The sequence below is a fragment of the Alligator mississippiensis genome, chromosome 1 (genome assembly GCF_030867095.1).
Source record: "Alligator mississippiensis isolate rAllMis1 chromosome 1, rAllMis1, whole genome shotgun sequence".
Classification (NCBI taxonomy): Eukaryota; Metazoa; Chordata; order Crocodylia; family Alligatoridae; genus Alligator; species Alligator mississippiensis.
The window spans coordinates 365,277,989-365,301,435 of record NC_081824.1 but is presented as its reverse complement, the minus strand read 5'-3'; positions in this window follow the sequence as shown (position 1 = coordinate 365,301,435).

Here is a 23,447-nt window from a genome sequence, read left to right as displayed (position 1 = left end):
TGGAGGGTGGGTCCAGAGGAGGCTGACCAGCCCCCTGGGGGCACTTATGACTGCCCCTGTGCCCTGGTGGGGTTGGGAAGCCAGTCCAGGGAAGGCCCTTGGCATGAATGGAAGGAGGCCTGCAGGGCAGGGAGGACTGGGCGCCCTGCCCCTGCCTAACAGGCGGATGGAGAGGCCCTTGCTGAGCAGGTGGAGATGGAGCCCACTGGCTGAGGGAGACCATGGCGCATGGGCACAGCAGCCATGAGAACAAGACTATGGCATGCGGGCACGACAGCCCCTATGGACTGGCAGGCCTTAAGACGCAGCCTTCTTGTAAAGATCAGACAGAAGCCACCCGCAAAGGGGCTTTTGAGAGGTAATGGAGAATCCCCAAACCCCTGGTAAACTGGCCCCCTCAGTCACCGATCCAACTGAGCACGAAGCCAAGGGCAGCCTGAGGGTGCACTGTGGGCAAAATCAGCCCTCCATTACAAACAAGCCCAGCAGCAAAGGCTACTTGGTAGCGCTGAGGGGATATTGTAGCCATGACAGGCCTGGATTGTGCAAAAAGCAAGGGTTGTTATGGGCAATATCTTTTATTGACTGAACTGCACTGTTGAGGATAGATTTAGACAAGCTTTGAAATGCAAGGCATTCATTTGGTTGTGTAAGAGTAGTGGTGTAGCCGGGATTGTCCAGAAATTATGTGAGGGGAGGATTTCTTGGAGTGATCTCTTTTATTGGACCAACTGTGTAGCTGGGATAGAGTTAGACAAGCTTTCGAACGCAAGACATTCTTCATCGGGGTAATCAGAACAAGCATCTAATGAAGTAAGCTTCCGCCCACAAAATCTCATGCTACATCTGCATCTACATCTATCTTAGTCTATACAGCGCATGTCTAACCTGCTTTCAGAACAAACCGGGCACCACATAGTAAACATGCCACAACTTTTTTTCGCTATGTTTTGTGCCTGTCTTGTTCTGGTCACAGGAGTTTGAAAAAATATTTAGAAACTTAAAAGGCATGTATATTTTTTCTCATGTATTAATTTTTTCTAAAGAGAAGCCCCACTTTTCCTATCTTTAACTTAATCTAGTATGAATTAGCTAGTAACAAACATCAGAAGTATTAATTGCGCTCGCATTCTGCGTATGCACAACAGGTCTCTATTGCATGGCATTCTGGGCAGGATTGGTACTTTTGGGGGATGGTTTCTTTTTTCTTAACAAAGCTCTAATACTTCAACTATTTGCACTGGTCCTTTGAATTTTGATAGAGTGAATGCTGATAAGTTAGATTTGTCTTTTTCTTGTCCCATGAAAAGTCCATTTGGAGTGAGTGTAATTATAAAACATTAATAATCACCATTTCCATCCCCTCGCCTGTGTTTCTCAGGAAGCTTTGAGCAGCATGCCAGACTATTTGCTTATTGCAAACATTGTAGAGAGCTGGGTGTGTGCTGCTACCAAAGGAATACTGGCAACCGGAACCTGTCAAAGCAAGTGTAGCAGCATGTTTGGGGAAGGAGAGGGCAGGAACAAGCAGATCAGACTATCTTCTCACACATGGTCTCTTGAGTCCAGCCCATGTCCATCTTGAGTCCAGCCCATGTTCAGAGCATCTCATCCCTTCTTCTAGAATCCATCCATTAGATCCCCTAAGGTGATGTAAAGGGGAGAGTAGTGTGCACACAAGCCAGGCCAGGCTTCTTTTCACAGAAATCCATAACATCAGAGCTAGCAAAAAGAAGACTTCTCTTTGCTAGATTTTGTTTGTGGTAACAGTCTGTGCCCTGGTATTAAAATTTAGGATAGAAAACTTGTTTAGAATACATTTTGGAATGGAAGGAAAAGGTGGCTATTACAGTGATATATTAGTAACATTTGTGTGTCATTTTACTTTTTCCATAAAAAATATGAATTCAAGTACAAAACACTAATGTTAACAGAAACATATAAGTTGAAAAGTCAAATGCTCAAACTTTAGGAAATGCCAGATTGGCATTTGCTTATTCAGCCTTAATTATTGTGTTTTCTGAGTGTGTGTTCCACTATAGTTCTAATGATTTCACACTGATTTTTCCACAAGAACCTTTCTGCATTCAGTGGATAGAGTACACAACTAAGGAGACAGAATTGACAAAGGGCCGACAAAGCTGTACATCTACTCAAATTTATCAAAACTGAAATAACTTGAAAAAAGCTACATTTTTATCATCTTTTCTACTCTTAATGCTTTTGCACTCCATTCAATGTGTGCAATAAAAAAGTAACTTAGTCTCACTGCTATTGATAGCCGATTCCCATTATCATATGCACTACTACAAGGGTTCCCAAACTGTGGTATGCGTAGCTCTGGGGTATGCAAAACATCTCCGGGGGGTACATGGGAAAAATTGTGTGATGACAGATTTAATGCATAATGACAGTGTAATGACATTGTATAATGACAGTGTAATGACAGTTCATTATAATAATAATTGGTATTTAAGGAATTAAAATATAAAACGTATGCTGATAGGGGTACACGGGCAGCTGGTAAACCTGGAAAGGAGTACGCAATAAGAAAAAGTTTGGGAACCTCTGTACTAGTACAATGCTGTAATCTGACTGGAACTATCATAGGAAAATAAAAGCTAAACACCACTAGTTTTAGTTTCAGTTTAAAAAATAAATACAATAAAAACACCCACACCTGCATTAATTTGAATAAAACCTCTCTCAAATCTAAACATTATGTGTAAAACCTCTTTAGCCTTTACGCCACTGGTATAAGTTTATGTGCATTGGTGCCATTTTTTTCTGTCCATTTCTAAATCCATTCCAGGGACAACATACCTTGACCTATATTGTATATTGTATTTCAAGGAAGTTTTGAAGAAGTTTCTGTTAAATGCAATGCAATCATTCTGTGGCAATAAACTATTCTAATATTTCAACCCAAGTGACATTTGAGATTATTTTAAATTTTTTTAAACCAAACAACCATTATTTGAGATCAAGATCGCTCCCTCGATGTATGCCCAGGGTGCAAAAACCCAGCTCATCTTTTGTGTTGACTTCTAGATCTCATTTCCTTTTGACTCCAGCCAACACTTTAAAGCCAAAATCTCTGCAATGTTGCTGGTTTTGTGTGAAAAAGTTACACAGGAAGAATGTTAACTAGAAAATTCTAAAGCTAGCTTTTAGAAACACAGGAGATTTTTGTTATTGACCTGGCCCAGGTCAAAAATGTTTCTAAAATCTTGCATTGCTCACTATTTTCCAGTGTTTTTCAGAAAGAAGCAGCTATAGTCAATGTAGCTATCTGTTAAAAATGTGTGACATATTTTTAGCATCTAAATAAACACAATTCTTGTGCTGTACATACCCAGCAAATTAAAAGTATAGATACCCTATATGATACAATTCACTATCTTTTTTGGATGAGGAAACGGAGAATATTTAAGGAGCATAATGCATGAGAACTATAACCATTAATAAACTTAGTAGGTGTAGTAATAAAGTTAAAGATCATGGAACCAAAACAAAGCCATCATACTTTATGTCTTATACTGCATGTACCCAGAAGTAACTTTTTAAATGTTGTTATTTCATTTTGATGTGAAATGATACACAGCAATTTACATAATTTAAAATTAATATTCTAGAACATAGAAAGATTATAGCAACCACAATGTGTTCCTGTTTTCCCAAAATTAGTTTACATCTAATCATCATGGTAAAAAAGTAGGGCAAGTGCAAGTATTAACTTTTGATAAAAATAGCCTGTGGAAAGAGAAAATAACAGAAAAGTCCTTGAGAGAAGAGTAAGCAGTAACATGAAATAAGGCTAAAAAGGATGGGGCTAAAAGTGTCTCGACTATCATATGTAGTTTCTGGAAAATCAATTGAAAATTGCACAACAGAAATTATTCTGTAGGTCTGACCCTGCTCCATATGGGCTCACTTTTCCTCTTGTATCTGTTTTAGGTTGGTTTTACTCTGTTAATGTCAGTAGACTCCCTCCTAATGAACAACAATGTGTTACTAGAATATGCAGGGGTGTAGGTTGTAGCCGTGTTGGTCTAAGAACATAGGCAGACAAGGTTCCTAGGGTGAATCTGATATCTTTTATTAGATAAATCTACATTTTCACTGACTACCTGTCTTGTATGCATACCAGCCCAGCTGCTGGCTTCTTTACTTTTCATTCCATCCAGGAAGAGCACACACCAACTGATGAAATTTCCTTAGCCTGATGATGGGTTTTTGAACCCGAAAGCTTGCTTAACAACTATTCTCCAACTATTTGGGTTGATCTAATAAAAGATATCAGATTCACCCTAGGAACCTTGTCTGCCTTACTAGAATATGTTATTTTGGCTTTTGTAGGGGCAAGAATCAGACCTACACATTATAGCAAATAGTATATTATAGCTATGGTCCAATAGCTAGTTGACTAGGCAGTTTAATGAACTTACAGCTTTTCAAAAAGTAAACTACTTGCTGAACATTCCTGCTTTTACTCGCTGGCTAAAGTTTAATTTATCTGGATCTTAAAGGAAAATCAGTTGAGCTGTTTTTGAGTTATTGGAGTATGAGATGAAATGGTGTGTTTCAAACACTAAGAAAATTATTCATAATCTTATTTGTAGTTGGTTAAATGGAACAAGACTGAATGGTTTTTCTTCAAGTATGTAATGGTAAGTCAGAAATAGATCACTTGAATTTATGAGTTGCAAGGCTGATTAAATGGTCTACCAGTTAGCTATGGAAAATTGGAAAGTTTCAACAGTTCATATTTTAGGTTGATTATGGTCCCACACTATTTTTTCTTAGCTTGAAAAAATGACTGATAATCATAAACAAAATGGGCAGAGTTCCATACAAAAGTGTATACCCTCCTATCAAATTAAGAACATTGTTTAATGCAATTTCTACTCTAAGTTAATTTGTAATCAAAGATTGAACAAAAAAAGTTAAAATTAGATGTTGAGGGTACACATGCTTGCCACTACTAAAATCTGGAGAGCCTTGAAATATATATATATATAGGGAGGGGGGAAAAATATATATATAGGAGGCTGAGTTAAATTATAAATCAGGAGCATCATTTACCTTTTTCTTCACTAACAGCATGGAAAAGCAGAAACAAAACTACTTCAACTTTATTCTATACCCCCTTTGCATCAGCCAACTTCAGTGCCAATGATCAGGGATCCTGGTTGTCTCTGATTTTAAAAAAATCCCCAACTTTCAGTTAAAAGTGTAACCCCGAATCCACATTTTCCTATGATTAAAATGAAACACTGCTATACTTATATCTACATATTAGTGGTTTTTCATTTAAATCACAGAACATTTTGGATTTGGGGTTACTTTTTTTAACTGAAAATTGGGGATTTTTTTAAATCAGAGAAAACCAGGATCCCTACTGATGATAACATACCTCAGTGAGCTTGCACCATATCCTCCATACTAACATATGTATTATTACCGGCCTAAGTATAGCCTCTCCTTCAGTAGATTCCCTCTCTGCTAGCGAGAGATATTGGCTGCCGTTCCATTTGCTCTTTGTTGCTACAGCAACATAAATGAGATGGAAAGCCAGCTCAGCAAGCTTGTCTGGGATTCCTTTGGCTGTGAGTAATAGATTGTTGTATATGCTCCACTCTGAATATTCTCCACCCTAAAACTAAAGCATAGCAAGAGAAAGGAAGCTCATGCATAATGCACTCAGCAGCTGCCACACTGGGAGCTGTAATAGCTGGCACAGTTTTAAGACTACTTGGAGCCAAACTAGCTATGTTGATCCCTTCATGAGAAAGCTACTTTGTCTTCTCCACAGACTGCAGGGGACACAGAACAGAAGAGCTGGTCCCCAAGATCTAGCTTGTGGTATCCTATGTTTATATTTCTTATATAAATATATTTTACGTACATAATAAAGTACCTACCTTTCCCCATATAATCCCCTTATAGCAAGCAACAAGAACTTGACAATCATTAAGACATACAGGGCACGTCTACATGAGACACTACATTGCCATAGCAATACACTACGGCGACATAGCATTGGCAGGCAAAAACCATGATGCCGCAACTATGTCACCGTAGCAACATACTCCCTCAGTATAGCATGTTGCTATGGCACAGCAGTGGCTAAAAGTAACTGTGCGCTACATGGACTTCACAGTATGGGCTGTTATTGCACCATCATTTAGTACTAAAAAGAAGCACTAAATCATGGCACAGTAACAATAGCGCTGTAGGGGCATGTAGACACACCCACAATGATCATTCTAACAGCCTGTGACTCAAAATATCTTCTTAAATCTTGGAAATAATCCAAAACTGTCTGTGGGAAACAGGAATGTGTAGCTCCAACTAGCTGAAATTAATTAGTTGTAATAGTAGTACTGGCATCAACCTATATACTAGTAGCTTTAAGGAACTTTTAATTTGTTACATTCCTTATCTGTGTAACAAAAACTGAAATTGTGACCATCCTATCCTGATTAACAATGCTGGGCATTCAGTCCAAATACAGCTACTCTTTCTTTAAAGTCGTAATGACGTTCTTGAAAAACGTGACTTTAAGCAAAACGATGTTAAGCAAATCCAATTACCTCACAGTAGTTACTAACTAACAGGTGGCGACCAAACGACGTTATAAGCGAATATCGTGCAACTTTAAATGAGTATGTTCTCTAATAGATCAGCAATGTAATAATGAAACATCATTAACCAGGACGACATTAAGTGAGGAGTACCTGTAGCATTGTTTATATAGTGCTGCAGTCTGCTCAGAGCTAATGGTTGCATAAGTTTGCTTTTTGTCAGGCTGCTAAATCAGTCTCTTAGCATAGACATCATCTACTTCCTTGATTTGTCTGCCCACAATTTTGCTATCCCCTCCATTTCTCTATTTTCCCCCAAAATGGCCTGTGGTCCCGTATTATCTTTAGAAGGCCAGAATAAGAGGTACAGGATGCATGATACTAACACCGAGGTCTCAGGTTCAATCCTTCATTGGACTAGATGATTTCTTGAGGTCCCTTCCAGCCTTACTTCTCTATGATTCTATATCCATTAGCATTAATTTTTTTATGACTTAGAATGGCAGCAAGGATGTATGCCTCTCTATTCTGATTTGTCAGAGACAAAAAGGGATGAAGCATTTCACTGACATGGGAGCTGTCCTACAGGACTCCTAAATTCCACAGGAGTGGACTTTAATTATGTGCACTTTATTTTTATCCATTAACTTTGTTTTATTTTTAATAAAGCAACTTTGTATATCCTTGTTATACTATTTAAGATTTCTGTCCTTGTGACATTTTGTTACTATACTGAAGGAAAGCTGAACAGATCCAAGCTAGTGTAATCCAATAACAACCTTTGTCCTACCTAAAAGTTGTGTTTTTCCAGTCAGGTCAGCATTTAGTGTCTTTCCCTGAGTATTGTTGTGATGGTATCCACAAAGTTAAAACTATTTTCTCCTGTCCTGTTTCTGAAACCTAGCTATTTTTTTAGTGAGAAGTTATTTACCTCAATTAAGCTTGTGTATGATTGCCTTTCTTTTGTTTATCACACTTCAAGCAGATACTGTCACTTGCTGTAACCATATTTGATGTCACATATTAATGGCTGAGGAATTTTACACAAAACTCCCCAGTGGATGTGGGGAGACCAGTGGACATGGTGTACTTAGTTTTTAGCAAGGATTTTGATACAGTCTCCCACAATATTGTCCCAAGCAGGCTAAGGAAGTATGAGCTTGATGAATGGACTGTAAGGTGGAAAGAAAACTGGATGGAGCATTGGGCTCACAGAGTAGTAATCAATGGCTGGATGTCTAGCTGGCAGCTGGTATGAAGTGAAGTGCCCCAGGGGTTGGTCCTGGGGCCAGTTTTGTTCAATGTCTTCACCAATGACCTGGAAGACAGCATGGAGTGCACACTCATCAAGTTTGCAAATGACACCAAGGTGGGAGGAGTAGTAAATATGCTGGAGGGTAGGGCTAGGATTCGGAGTGACCTAGACGAATTGGAGGGTTGGGCAAAAAGAAATCACATGAGGTTTAACAAGGATAACTGCAAAGTTCTGCACTTACGATGGAACAATCCCATGCACCGGTACAGGCTGGGGTCTGACTGGGTGGTCAATGGCTCTGCAGAAAAGGACCTGGGGGTTACAGTGGACAGTAAGCTAAATATGAGCCAGAAGTATGCCCTTGTTGCCAAGAAGGCATATTGGGCTGAACTGGTATGTGTATTGCCAGTAGGTCAAGGGAAGTGATTATTCCCCTCTATACAGCACTGGTGAGGCCACATCTGGAGTAATGGGTTCAGTTTTGGGGCCCCAACTACAGAAAGGATGTGGACAAATTGGGGAGAGTCCAGCGAAGGGTGACAAAATGGTGAGGGGCTGGGGCACATGACTTATGAGGAAAGACTGAGGGAACTGGGCTTATTTAGTCTAGAGAAGAGGAGACTGAGAGGGGACCTAATAGCAGCCTTCAGCTACTTGAAGGAGGGTTTGAAAGAGGATGAAGCTAAATTGTTCTCAGTGGTGAAGGATGACAAAACAAATAGCAACAGTCTCAAGTTGCAGCAATGGAAGTTTAGATATGATATTAGGAAGAATTTTCTCACGAGGAGGGTAGTAAAACAATGGAACACATTACCCAGAGAGGTGGTAGAATCTCCATCCTTGAAGATTTTCAAAACCCAGCTAGACAAAGCTTTGTCTGGGATGATTTAATTGGGGATGGTCCTGCTTTGAGCACAAGGCTGGACTAGACGACCTCTCAAGGTCCCTTCCAACCCTAGTTTTCTATGACTCTACGACTCAAAAGGACTCACACTACCTTCTGCGATGACATTGATCATTGAGTGTTTACATTATGACATGAAGAACAATTCACCTAGTTAGAAACTGACCTTATCTATTGCAGAAACACAGCTTACAATTAAAAAAAGATTGTCATCCTGCAAGTTGAAGAAAAATGGATAATTAGACTGTGTGTCTCACAAAGAAAGTGTTCAGAATTTTTATATGCTCCTATATAGTGCTCACATACTGCTCAGTGCATGTCCTTGTACAGCATTTGATGAAATGACCTTGGGCTTACAACAGCTTATGCTATATGATTTAGTCTATCCTGCCTCATATATATCTTATCCATATAGTTATATTTTCTTAAGTGTTATGTTTAGATTCTTATTTAGTTCCTTATTTACTTTAAAAAATCACTGATAAATGAACACTGAGAATTATAATGGGTGAACACTGGGATATAACAGGAAATTAAAGAAAAAGCTACTGCAGTACATTTGTTATTAATAATGAGCAGAATATAAAGTGCCTGAAAGTATTTTAGTATTCCAGGCAGACAATTAAAATTGGATAAGGACTTAGAACCCATTAAGAAACATGAGAGACTGATTAGACTGCTCAGCACCTTTTCCCCTCCAAGAGCATGCTTTTATTAAACTTTCTTTCTTATAAACCTCTCTCCTCATCTCCCATCACAAGAAATGCAAAAGCAAACAAAAAAGTAGTTTTCTTCTCACATTTCATGAGGATATCAGTTATTTTCTAGAGCTAATGTATATATGTACACAACAGGATAGCAAAATACCCCTACTAATGGATTCATTAAGGTTGACCCAGTAATGCCAATGAGATACTACAACCTAAAACTATGTCTCTTGACAAGTTTTATTTCAGAGCTAAAACATTTGTCTGGAGACTGTCTTTGCATATGAGGAATAAGTTGAATAGTAGCGTGCCCTACAAGTGACTGGATACTGGCCAAAAATAATAATTTGGAAGTTAAAAATTAAATTGTATGCATTATGAATGACACTATTTTTTTTTGGTTTGTACCATGTTATTTTACAAATTGAGTTTTGCCAGAGATTATTTGTAGATTCTTATTGATTTTAATATTTAGTACATAAATCCGTAGCATACAATATACGCTCCATACCAAATATTTTATAAGTTTAAATAATTGTACCTTTCAATTTCTGCTCTAAAACAATAGTTACAACTGAAAGATATTCTAGTCTAAAGGCTTTGTGCTGTCCTCTCTCAGCGGCTTGTGGTCTCAATCTGTTTCGCATCACGAAGTCCACCTTCACAGCTGACACTAATAAATATTCTCAATTGCATCTGAGCAGGGAGGCCAACTACTGACTGAAAACTCATCCATCTTTACAGCTGTAGAAATGGTTCTCTTTTGAACTGATGTACAACAGCATGGCAGGGTGAGGGAAACTTGCATTGCTGTTGCTACCACTGTTAGACCAGACCTTGTGGGTATACTGGCCACATGTAATATTCTCAACTCTGAGGCTTGGTACAGACATTAAAAAAGCCTGAGGCAGAATGGATCAAATCTTTGTGGGTTTCTCTATGCTGAAAAGATTGGATCGGGAGCAAACAGAACACATTTTTGCCTTTTGTGGGAGGGGGCGTGCAGATGCCTGTACTGTCTGAGACCAACAGGCTGGGGCTGCTCTGGCACATCTCCCAGTATATGGGAGACTACTGAGGGCAGCCAAATGCAGCTCAGCAGGGGGCATCCCTGATTGGCTGGTGCCTCTACCCCCTGCTGTTAGCTGCAGGGAGGGGAGAAGCCAGCACAGAATCTCCCCCCAGCCCCTCTCCCCTGCCAGAAGGCAACAGCGGCAAAGCGGGGAAGTAGAGACCCCCACCAGGCAGCACCAGCCCCAACAGACTCATCTAGAACAGCTGTAGGGGACTTCGTGGCAGGGGCTTCCCCTCTCCCCTGTTGCCTGGCCAAGTGTGCTTTTTGTTCCCAGCTCTGCCCCCTCCAGCTGTCAGCAGGGGGGCAAGGAGGAGGGGAAAGCAGAGGCCCCCACCATATGGACCCGACCCCCCCCCAGACCCAGCCAAAACAGCTGGGGAAGCTGTGCAGTGGGGGTCTCTGCATCACTACCTCCTCCCCTCTGCAACTGACAGCAGCCAGGGGCAGGGCTGGGGAGGGAAGCCAAGCTGGGCCAGGCAGCAGAGGAAGGAGGAAGCCCTCACTGTGCAGCCCCCCCCAGTCTGTGCTGGCTGGGAGGGTGGGGACTGGGGCAGCAGCCTCCACACTCCCCCACTCTCTGCTTGGCCCAGCTGACAGGTGTAGACAGGACACAAGGCTGGGGATCAGAGGCTTTGCTGCCTCAGCTCAGTGACAGCCTGGTGGCAAGGCTTGCCCAGCACTCAGTCAGAGCAGAGGAGCGTGGCCAGAGGCTAGCCCATCCACTGTGCAAGGGGGAGGTAGCGGGGCCCACAAAGGAACCTGGGATGCTGAGGGACTGCGACCTAACTTGAGTCAGGAGAGGATCTGATAGAGAAGTTTGATAGACCAGGCTAACCTAAATTGATTACATCTGACACTACATCCATCCAGGTCTATCTTAGACTGAGCCATTTTTAAACTGGTCTCTGCACTGAACTTCTCTTCTGTTACAGGTTTAGACTGGTTTCTGATCACTTATGTGTAATGTCTGTACCTAGCCTAAGAGTTAAAAATCCAAGAGTCATAGCCTCAAAATTGTGGGAGTAACCTAGAAAAATGCAGTTTTTCTAAAGAAAACAATTTAAGCATTTTGGTTTGTCTTCTTGTTTTCTAATTCTTTCATGTCATCTACCACAATGCATGTGACAACTACCAGGTGAAAATTCAGCCTTCAATGTATGCATAAAAATGGAAGCCCACCCCTTCAATCTGATTTTCATATCTCCTTCTCCTTCCTACTCACCAGCTTTGCACTCCCCTAATAAGTTTCTGCAGCTCCTGCTCTTCCCTGGCATGCTCCAGCAATTCTATTTTCCCAAATACCTACGTCCCCTTGCAGACTTGCACAATCCTCATTTATGCCTAGAAAGCTCCTGAAATCTCTCGCTGCTTTCATAGATCTTATAGACATTAGGGCTGGAAGGGACCTCGCAACATCATTGGGTCCAGCCCCCTGCCCAAGGGGCAGGAAGTCAGCTAGGGTCAAAGGATCCCAGCAAGATAAGCATCCAAATGTTTCTTAAAAGAGTCCAGAGTAGGTGCTTGCACCACCTCTGGGGGGAGTCTATTCTAGGCCTTGGGGGCCCAGACAGGAAATAATTTTTTCCTTATGTCCAGCCTAAAACAGTTTTGGAGGAGTTTGTGACCATGCGACCTTGCCATCCCTTGGGGTGCTCTGGTGAACAGGTGTTCCCCCAGATCCACCCCTTAAGTACTTATAGGCTGCCATGAAGTCACCCCTGAGCCTTCACTTCTCCAGGCTGAAGAGTTCCATGGCTCTCAGCCTCTCCTCATAGGGCCTGTTCTCTTGCCCTTTGATAATGCACGTGGCTCTCCTCTGGACTCTCTCAAGCTTTTCCACGTCCTTTTTTAATCATGGAGCCCCGAATTGGATGCAGTACTCCAGCTGCAGCCTCATGAAGGCCAAGTACAACAAGTGGATGACATCCTGGGACTTGTTCAAGAAGCATTGATGGATGCAAGCCAGAGTTTTGTTCACTTTACCGGCTGCAGTATCACACTGGAGGCTCATGTTCATCTTGTGGTCAATCGTCTTCAAGTCTCTTTCAGCTGTGGTGCTAGTGAGTGTACCACTGCTGAGTCTATAAGTGTGATGTGGGTTCCCCTACCACCCCTGAGGTGGAGCACCTTGCAGTTCTCCATATTGAATGCCATCAGGTTTTCATCCGCCTACCTTGCAAACCTATCGAGGTCAGCCTGGATAACCAGCCTATTCTCAAGTGTGGACACTGTTCCCTAAAGTTTGGTGTCGTCAGCAAACTTAGCCAGTCCACTTCTGACACCAGAATCCAGATAGTTTATAAAGATGTTAAAGAGTACATGTCTGAGAACGGAGCACTGGGGGACACCACTGGTCACTGAGTGCTATGTTGATTCAGTTCCGTCAACTACCACCCTCTGGGTCCAACCTCAGAGCCAGTTCCTCAGCCAACTTCTTCCCCTTTGTCCAGGTGATATGTCACTTAGCCATAGAAGGAAATGAGACTGATCAGTCTAGATCTACCTGCAACAAACCTGTGCTGGCTGTTCCTTAGAATGTTGCCTTCAGCTAGCCTACCAAGAATGGTTTCTTTGATAATTTTTTCCAAGATCTTTCCAGGGGTTGAGGTCAAACTGATTGGGCTGTAGTTCCCCGGGTCTTCCTTCCTCCCTTTCTTGAAGATAGGCACCACGTTGGCCCTCTTCCAATCTTCAGGCAATACTTCTGGACACACATGCACACTTTTCTGTGCTGGGTGTCAAAAGATGTGTACAGCCTCTAATATCCAAAAGTAAAAACTGCAGGAGGATCATGTAACATTCTCGAGTTTCTTGTTACCTTGTGTGATAAAATAAACCCTACAAATGAGTCCAAAATAATGGCAGGCATGATACTATGAGTGTTGACAAAACGTAATCATCAATTTACAAAAATTGTATGATAAAAAAATAGAGATTACCTGTGTGTTTGGGTAAAATGTTAAAATGACTACTTGGCCTTACTAAGACCAAAGATTATGTTTTAGCTTACCTCACAAAAGCTGTCTATGTAGTGTCATGACCCAAAGGTCTGATTTTTTTTGCGTGTGCTTCGGCACTAAGAATTATCCCCGTGGGTTTACAACTTCGTTGCACGGAGGAGTTCTGCTGCGCAGAGAACCCGCATGCAGGGAAGTTTTCCCGCCACTTTTGCAGCGATCTTTGCAGGGTGCATTTCCTTTGCAGCACAGAAATGCACGGTGCAAAGGTTTCCCACTCGTCGTATGCAAATTCGTGCCCCGCAATTGGCTAGTTCTAAATTATTCACACGTGGCAGCTAGCGATTGGCCTGCTAGCCATATAAGAGGCTTGAGCAGTTTCCGCCCAAGCCGAAGAGGACTCCGCATCCATCTCGTGGGGACTCTGGGTGTGCGCGGCAGGGTAATAGAAACCCTGTGTGTCGCTCAGAGGAGTTTGGCAGCCTGATCCACCGCCCACCTCTTCCCGTCTTCGAACGGAGCCTGCTATAAGACGTAACGACAAGTTTAATGCGCGCTTGTCCTGGACATCCGGAGTTTGTCGTGTTCTGTCTGCGTGGAGCCTTGCAACCTCCACGTGTGTTCGTGTTTTTTGTTGTAACCGCAACTCAAGCAAGTTCTCAGCCTACACCATGACCATCTCGGTGTAAGTAAAATAATCTTAAAATCAACCGTTACGTGTCTGTGCCTAATTCTAGCTCAGCGTCCGCCCTCTCCGACCCGGCCTGCCCGGGCTGCTGGCCACAGCCCACGTGCAGAGCGATGTAAGCGACCCGGGGTCAGACCCGGCACGCACATGTAGTATATTTCTTTGGCTTCTCAGATCATGCTAAAGCTTCTTAGGTATAAAAGGAGACTCTCCAAGTGACCACAGAAACAGTGAACAGGGGCAGCAAACAGGGAAAGCAGTTTGCAGGTCTGTTTGCCACCCCTTCTTTGAAGGGGAGCCTAAAACTTGGTGAGAGGAAGCAGGGAAAAAGGAACCTTTTGGGACCAAGGAACAGTAAACTGGCCAGTTTACAGGTGAGTTTGCTAAGAAAGGTCTGCTTAGAAGAAGGGCAGCAAGAGAGAAGTGGCTGATTAAGAGTCCCAGCAAAATTGAAGATGTCACAATGCCACTGCCTCTGCTTGCACCTGTGAGGTGTCTGTCCAGACAGGACTGCCCACTATCAAGGCTTCCACCTAGGTCCTGATTTGGCACTGTGGAGACTGCAGCTTCCAGGTTCCTTCCAGTGACAGCCAGGTGGGGAAGTGCCTGTGATGTGAGCAGTGCCTCCTGGTGGTATGCCTCAGGGAGCAGGCAAGAGAGCTACAGGAGGAGGTGGCAAGGCTCTGAAGCATCCTCCAACATGAAGACTTCATCAGTTCAGTGCTAGAGGAGACATCTAGGATTGTGGAGGAAGAACTGACAAAGGCAGCACTAGAGAAGGGAGGGGACATGGACTCCGAGGAAGCTTGTGACTTCTGGAAGCAAGCAGAAATCTTCTTCTTCACCTGTACCATTTTGCCTGCAGAACGGATATGGAACCCTAGCAACAGAAGGGGAGGAGCATGTTCCACTGATGGAGAAGGACAGGACAGGCCTCCCCACGTTTGGAAGGGTTGAAACCACTGCCACCAAGAAGCAATGGGTGGTGGTGGTTGAACACTCCCTTTTGAGGGGGGCGGAGGCATCCATCTGCTGGCCTGACCTGTTGGGCAGATCAAAAATGACTACAGGGCTCTGGGTGCAAGGGTGAAGGGAATAGGGGCACAGGTAGTGTCCGCCTCAATTCTTCCAGTCAAGGTGAAGCGCCCAGGTAGAAATGGATGCATCCTGCAGATCAGCGCAAGGCCAGCAGAGCTATGGTTTCTTTGACCACAGGATGTAGTTCCAAAAAGGAGGATTGCTAGGAAGAGGTGGGATTCACCTGATAATGAAGAGCATCTTTATGGACAGGCTCACTAACCTAGTGAGGAGGACTTTAAACTAGGTTCTCTGGGAGATGGAAACTGAAGCCCTTGGGTAAGTGGGTGATCTGGAGGAAGTGCAAGCAGGAGGGGGAAATCCTGAGAAAGTAAGACAATCAGCTAGCTACCTCAGGTGTCTACATGAATACACAGAGCCTGGGAAACAAGCAGGAAGAACTGGAAGTCCTCGCACACTCAAGGAAATGAACCCGTGTTGATTGCCCCTAAGAATAAACTCCCCTGCTGGCCTCTCGCAGATGTGCTCCTGGATAATTTTCTCAAAGAGCTTCCCCAGGACTGAGGTAAGACTAACGGGCCTATAGTTACCTGGGTCCTCTTTCCTCCCTTTTTTGAAAATGGGGACTGCATTCCCCAGTGCCAGGTGTTGACACCAGGCGGAGTCCTCCAGCCCCGCATCCATATAAGGGATTCCTGCTCCCCATATATGGCCATGTACATCAGTGGTGGGGTGGGCTGTGGCCGGTGGGACCCGATATATAGGGGCCGCTGTGGGTGGGCGGGAGTCATGTACACTGGTTATAGCTAGTAGCTTAATTCAATGAACATATTTCTCAAATAACAAATCTGACCTCTGGTGAAATGTATGTGTAACTGTAGTTACATTTCAGGGATAAAGTGAAAGGTCTTTAAAAAAAATCAGAATGTTCAAGGTTCTGCTTTGTGGGTTAGATATTATCAGTTCCAGCAGAAGATATTTAGGCTCTGGCTGCTAAATAAGGAAAAGCTTTTTAAAATATTGATATTTATGATTTTGAATGTTGTAATATAAGTTGTTTATTTGTAGCAGGTTAATGATTTGAAAATGTAATCAGTTGGCATGTCAAATTCTTTAAAAAAATTTGGTTCACTTTTGAAATTATACTATTGCATCTTCCTAGCTGTCCTGATCCCAAACTCAGCATGACTGCCTTACTCAGAGTTACCCAACTGATGGTCATGATTTCCTCAGAATTTGTATTCTTTTAAGTGTTTTGTTCTTCTTTGATCCTAATTCACAAATAGATGGTTCCAACAATAGTCTGTGCAACTTCAATTTTAAGATTTTATTTTTAAATAAAGTTGGAAAATAATCACCAAACATTAATTTCCAAATGAAAAAAAATCCTTTTGAATATGAAGAAAAATGACTACAGGTGCTAAGCATCTCATGATACCAGGCAGATGGAGGCGGGATGGTTCCCTAACCCTCTGGAAAAAAGTCTGTACCAATTTCCATCATTACAGAAATGAAGAGGTGACGTTGACTGATCAAAGCCTGAAGGAAACAGTAATCTGGAAATACCCTTTGCCATTTCTGAATATGTAACCAGATGTTGCCTTTAGTGGAAGAAATCAAAATACTTTATTTGCTCTGCTGCCAATATAGGAAGAGAGAGGGCTAGATCCCATAAAGCAGATAGACACTTGAAGCAGAGCTTAGACACAATTGTCTGAACCTGTGGTCCAAAATGATTCTGTTCAGCAGCCACCTAACTCTAGAGGTACCTTTCTGTTTGACCTTAAAGTTCTGTAACCACATGAAATTCAGCTTGTGTGCATACTCAGAACTGCCCCAACCTAAACAGGTCTGCATGCAGGGCTGCATGAACCCATTCAAATTATCTGGGAAAATCCTCCCAGGTTTGTTTTTGTGGTAGGAAAAAAATTACTCAGAGCCATATGCCACCCAAATTCTGAGGCCTTGAAGAGTGGAGAGCTTGCAGTATTGACACTGTGTGAGGGGAGGACGTGGGAACTTATGCACATATCTCAGTATGCTCTGCAGGCTCCCTTAGTCTGCCTGGCAGCAGAGGGTAGCAGTGCATAGGTCAGCACTGACTGACTAACCCATACTGCCTCTGGTTAGTCTGCTTTGTCGGCATGTACAGACATTCACTCTCCTAGGAGAAACTCTCCTGAAACTGACTTAACCCTGGTTGTTCCCAAGTTGTTTTTCTCCTGGAGCAACCATTTTTGCTCTGGGAGAAAAAGCCTGAACATCTGTATATTTGTGGTTTCTCCTGAGAGAGTGGTGACTTGAATGACTATATGTGACAGGGGACAAACTCAAGGCCAGATCACAAGTCAGCCCACCCACCTGCCTAGGGCAGTCTGCCCTAACTCACCTGCTACAACTTGAATGTTTACAAATATAATAAGCAGGAAGCTGCCCTCTCACTACCCCAATGCCAGGGGGTGCTATCCACAGCTCTGAACCTTTCCTACACTGTGGCCCATGCCTCTCAGATGGCATCCAGATCAATAGTGTTTCCCAGTCTGAGGCCGGGGCAAATTCAGTCCACCATTGGGCTCCATTCATGCTCACACTCACTCCACCCCCCTCTCACAGGGGCCTCTTGCATACTGCCCATTACTAGGCCACACTCCACTGCCCTTGCTCCCCTTGAGCGGCCCCTTTTGGGCCATCAGGCTTTGTTACTTTCACTCTGGTAGGACACACACAGCCCTTCAGTTCCCTTGAGGTTCCTGTACTCTATGTAACCTGGCTTTATGCCAAATACCAGGCTGACTCCGCCCCAAGCCCCTCACCAGCCCCCTTGACTCTGCTCTCACCCATGAGGGTTGGCCCATGTACTGTCTTTCAGGCTACCCTCACTGCCATACTCAGTACCCCCTGGTTGGCTCTACACATAGTCCTTCAAGTGTCCCTTTTGCAACCTACTCTGTGTGGGCCCTCACAATAACCTTTCACCACAACACTGCCCCCTTTGGTGCCTCTGGGACCCTTTGTCCCTGCTGGGTTCAGGTGCCTACTAATGGGTGCACCTGGCCCCACTGCTCCCACAGCTTTTAACAATTACCCATCAGATGGGGGGGGGGCAGGACTAAGGCACCCCTATCCACATTTCACTGGGAGGGGTACCTGGTCTCATGAGTGACTGGTGCCTCCTGAATCTGGGGGGATACCCACAGAAGGAGCCAACAGTGTCAGTGACGGGGACGGGGAGCACCTGCAGAAGCTGTCAAGAGTGTTGGCGGTGGTCCTGTCGGGGGGGGGGGCACGTGCACCCCCTACCAGTTGCCTATGCCTGGTCTGGTATTTCTTGGGGGCTATCCCACCACAGACAGCTCCACTAGACCCTGCTTACCCAGCAGGGTGCAGTTTTAGGTCATGCCCAGGACCAAGAGCCTCCTAGCCATCCCCATGGATCCTGCCCTTATCTCCAAGGTGTTTTTGAGCCGTAGCTCAGCTGCCTGATGTTTCATGCTTGGCGGCTGGCAGTAAATTGCTGCCTCACCCTATAAGAACCGGGTCTGAAAATGGCCACCCTAATCAGGCACCTGCTGGTTGCCTGCCTCCAGCCCTTAAAGTGGCAGGCACTAAAGGTGCACTGCCACACTGTATGAGGCCCAAGTCATGCTAAGCCATCAGGTTGTGAAAGCTAGGCACTCCTCCACCAAGGTCCCCTAAGCTCATGCCCATATCCCTAACCTATAACAGGTGACACTGTAACAAAACATACGTCCTCCCCCCCCGGTGCCCTATCTCCCAAACTAGAAGTGCTCTAATCACATGCATTCAGCAGTACACCTGGGCTGTTAGCTCTGCCTCCCAGTCAGTTCAGTCATTAGTAGGTACCTGGTGGTACAGGCTAGAAAGTCTAAGGTAGTGAATACAATATGAGCCATATTACTGCCTTGTGCAATGCTGATTACAGAAATCAGCCTGCTATAATTATGCTAGATTTGAGCAGATTGTGGCTAATATTGGAATGGGGTAAAGCATATTTGTTTTCTTTATTTCAGCCTTTTGCCTACTTTGGATACAGTATGCCTATGTCCTTTTTAAGAATAATTTGCATTTTTATAGAATGGCCTGTAAACATCTGTATGTGAATTAATAACAAACCCATAGAACAAATGGCAACTATGTCAGAGAGAGCAAAATTTGCTCGAATAGCTAGAGTTTTACTCCATCACAGAAAAAAAGAAAAAAGACCACTTGCTTCTCAGTGGGCACATCTACACATTGCCATACAGCGCCAATGCTATAGCACCATACTTTAGTACTTCCTTTTGGAGTACTAAATTACAGGGACCGCAGTGTAGGTGGTTACTCAGCTGTGTGCACGGCCCATAGTTAAGTTTTGCCATAGTGGCACACTATACCCAGACAACATGTTACTATGGCGATGTAGCTGGTGATCACATGTAGACATACGTGATTGCTACATCACCATGTTGCCATAGGGCAACATGTAGACACACCCAGTGGTTCTACCGTTAATAGATTATACGTTTATTGAGACCAGTCAAAGACGCCCTTTTACACTGAGAATACGTGTAGCTGTTCACTGCTTTCTCTTAACCCAGCCAGTGCAATTACAGTTTTATTCACCATGTGATATTCTACCTGACTGTTGAAGAAATGTAAGAAATAAAGTCAGGTCTGTTTGAATAATTTTTGATGAGCCCCAGACATCTCTTGGGTATGGTTCCTTCTCCGATGATTTTAAGTGTAACAGTGTTACATGTTACATGAGGGGTGGGTAGTTATTTGGCTGGCGGGCCACTTAATGAGTTTTGATGACCTGTCAAGGACTACATCTTTCTCTCTCCATCTCTCCCCGTACCTCCCTTCTGGGGCTGCTAGCAGCACAGAAGCCTGAATCCACCCACAACTGTAGCATTCCCTGTCCCCTACACACACACTCTGAGCCCCAACCTGGAAGCTGCCAGCCACACCTGGGCAGCTGTGGACATGGCTAGGTGCTGCTTGGGCCAGACTTGGAGTGGGAGGAGGGGCTTGCTATGGTTGCAGGTGGGTTCATGCTTCCACTTCCATGCTAGTGGGAGCCCTGGCCCAGATAGCAAAAAAGCGAGAGTGAACCCAGCTGTCCAGCACCACAAGGCTGCCACCCATCTATGAGCTAGGTCCAATCAGTTGGTGAGCCAGAGCCTCCATCCACCCATGGGCCAGATTCAATCAGTTGGGGGTCCAGATTAAGCCTGTGGGCTGTATTTTGCCTACCCCTGTGTTACACTTAGCACTGGGTTAGCTTTATTTTTTTGACATTTTTTCTACTAGATAACAAGACTTCTTTTTATAACATTATCTAAGGGCTTTGCTTTATTAGGAATCATAGAACAATACCTCCTCACAATGTTACTGGAGCCTTTGAACCATAGTACGTTTTTTTCCCAAAATACAGAAGTTCTGTATTCTTTAGTACCACTAGTGATTTATCCATTAACTATTCTTAATGATTAGCTAGTTTTTGCCCTCATGATGTATGATAATCCTCAGAAAACAAAATCTGAGCCATTATCCCTTTGCTTAATCAAATTTGATGACACTATCTCTGTAACTTTCTTATCTGCATACTCCTCTGCCACCTAGTGATGGGAGAGGGTACTTAACCCCTTTTGGTGACTACATGGGTAAAACTAAAATTGCTCTGGAAGAGTTTTAACTGAAAGCTACAACGGTGACATATATTGGCCTGCCTATTTAACTGAGAAAGACAGACAAAGAAGCTGTCCTGCACAAAGTAACATACATAATAAGAACTTAAATTAAAATGTATTTAGAGGTCTTCCTGTGCCTGCCTTCCTGTGATCACAGACTGGAATGTCTTGCATTTGAAAACTTGTCTAACTTTATCCCAACTACAAAGCTGGTCCAATAAAAGATATCATCCTAAGAAATCCATTCTTCTCACATTTAGAAGTATTTGACACTCTTATTATTATTTACACCGCAGCCATATTTGAATGGATGTGGTATAAACATGAAGCAGAAATGCTGGATACTCAGCTCCCATTGATGTAGAGACCAACTCCCAGCACTTGGCAAAGGATTACTTGGTCTAAACAACAATACTGATTAGACCCAGGCATTTTCATAGTATTTCTTTTTGATCATAGGAAGAGTCATTATAACATGAGTTTGGGGGAGGGTGGGTGGAAAGCAGAGGAATATTTTTTAATATATTAGGACACATTAATCTTTGATGGAAATGAGAGGGGACAATCTGGTGATTAAAAAAGCTAACTAATCTGAGGTCACCTGACTCTACCTCCAGTCAGGCTCTAATTGGATAGGGATTCTTAATAGAATTTTTGCTTTTTGATTCATCCAGTTGAGAGTTCTCAAGCTTCTAAGACTCAAGGCACTGTTCTGAAAAGGCCAGCTTTTACTTTTCACTCATCTTTTGACTACAAAATTTAAAAAAAAAAATAAAGCAATTTTTTTTTGCAAAGAATTCAGGAAATCTATAACAGATCAGAATGTTTTTGACACTGATTCTTATTTGAAATCTCTAGGTTTATCTTGTGAATCACATGTAGGTGTTTGCACAACTAACAGTGCCAATATTGTGTGGCAAAAGGATCTCAAGGCACCCAGGTTAAAAATCAGTGGTCAAGCTAAACAAAGTTTTATCATTTTGCAGCACTAACATTTCCCTCCTCCTATGATTCTAGATCACATGCTATTATTGAAATGCCCCAAAACTTCAGTTGACCAATACATGACAAGTACATTCTGACGGTTACAACTTGTATAGGAGAGACGGTGTGGGGAAGAGGGCTAGGGTGTTGTATTCTACATCAAGGATCAGCTCACCGCCCTGCAGATTGAGTTTCCAAACCAGGAAGGGCATCTTGAGACCCTCTGGGTCAAGATACAAGGAGAACATGGGGAGGGTGACTTACTTGTAGGAGTCTACTATAGACCTCCCCACCAAGAGGAAGACATAGATCGGAAATTCAATAGGGAACTGGTCGAAGCCATGTGCTCCCAATGCATGATCATCATGGGGGACTTCAACTTCCTTGACATCTCTTGGGCTGAGCACACAGCCAAATCTGACAGGTCATGTAGCTTTTTCATGTGCATCAATGACCTCTCCTTAACCCAGGAGGTCTATGGGTTGACTAGGGGAGAGGCATTGCTTGATCTGGTCCTGGCCAAAGGGGAGGACCTGGCAAGTGATCTGCAGTACAAGGGGAAGCTTGGTGACAGCAACCATGAATTGGTCACCATCTTAGTTCACTGAAAAGCAGGCAAACCCCTCAGTAAAACAGAAGTCCTTAACTTTGGGAAGGCTGACTTTTGCAAACTGAGAGAATTGGTCAGTCAGGCAATTAGAGGCCATACCCCACCCAGAAAAGGGAGTACGTGAGGAATGGTCATCTCTCAAAAACATAATCCTTGAAGCACAGGGCAAAGCCATACAATCTCGCAAGAAATGCAGTCAATGGGCAAGGAAGCCCCCATGGAACAAAGAACTCTTGGACCTCATTAAGCTCAAAAGAGTAGCCTACACCAGCTGGAAAACAGGAAGCATTACCAAAGAGGATTACTCTGCACTCACCCACACCTGTAGAGAACGGTCGAGCAAAGCCAAGGCACAAACCAAACTTAGGCTAGCTACAGGAATCAAGGACATCAAAAAGTCCTTCTTCAGATATGTGGGAAGTCAGAAAAAGAACAAGGATAGCATTGGGCCCCTGAGAGATCCAACAGGGCAACTGGCATCCAATGCCCAAGAAAGGGCCAATCTCCTAAAGGACTTCTTTGTATTGGTTTTTCACCCTCCCAGGAGGATCACACCATCACGAATGGCACAAACCAATCCGGGAGCAGGTAACGGGCCTAAAATCGATGTGGATCAGGTGAGGGAACACCTTGAGAAACTGGACATTCACAAGTCTGTGGGCCCAGATGGAATGCACCTAAGAGTCTTGAAGGAGCTCGCAGACATCATTTCATCCCCCTTAGCAGAGATATTTGAAAAATCGTGGAGTTTGGGCAAGCTCCCGGATGACTAGAAAAGAGCCAACATGGTCCCCATCTACTAGAAAGGGAGGAGGGATGACCCAGGGAACTATAGACCAATCAATCTTACATGCGTTCCTGGAAAAATCTTCAAGAAAATTGTCAAGGGATCCATCAACACCAGAATGGCAGAAGGCAAGCTTTGAATGCCAGCCAACATGGCTTTGTG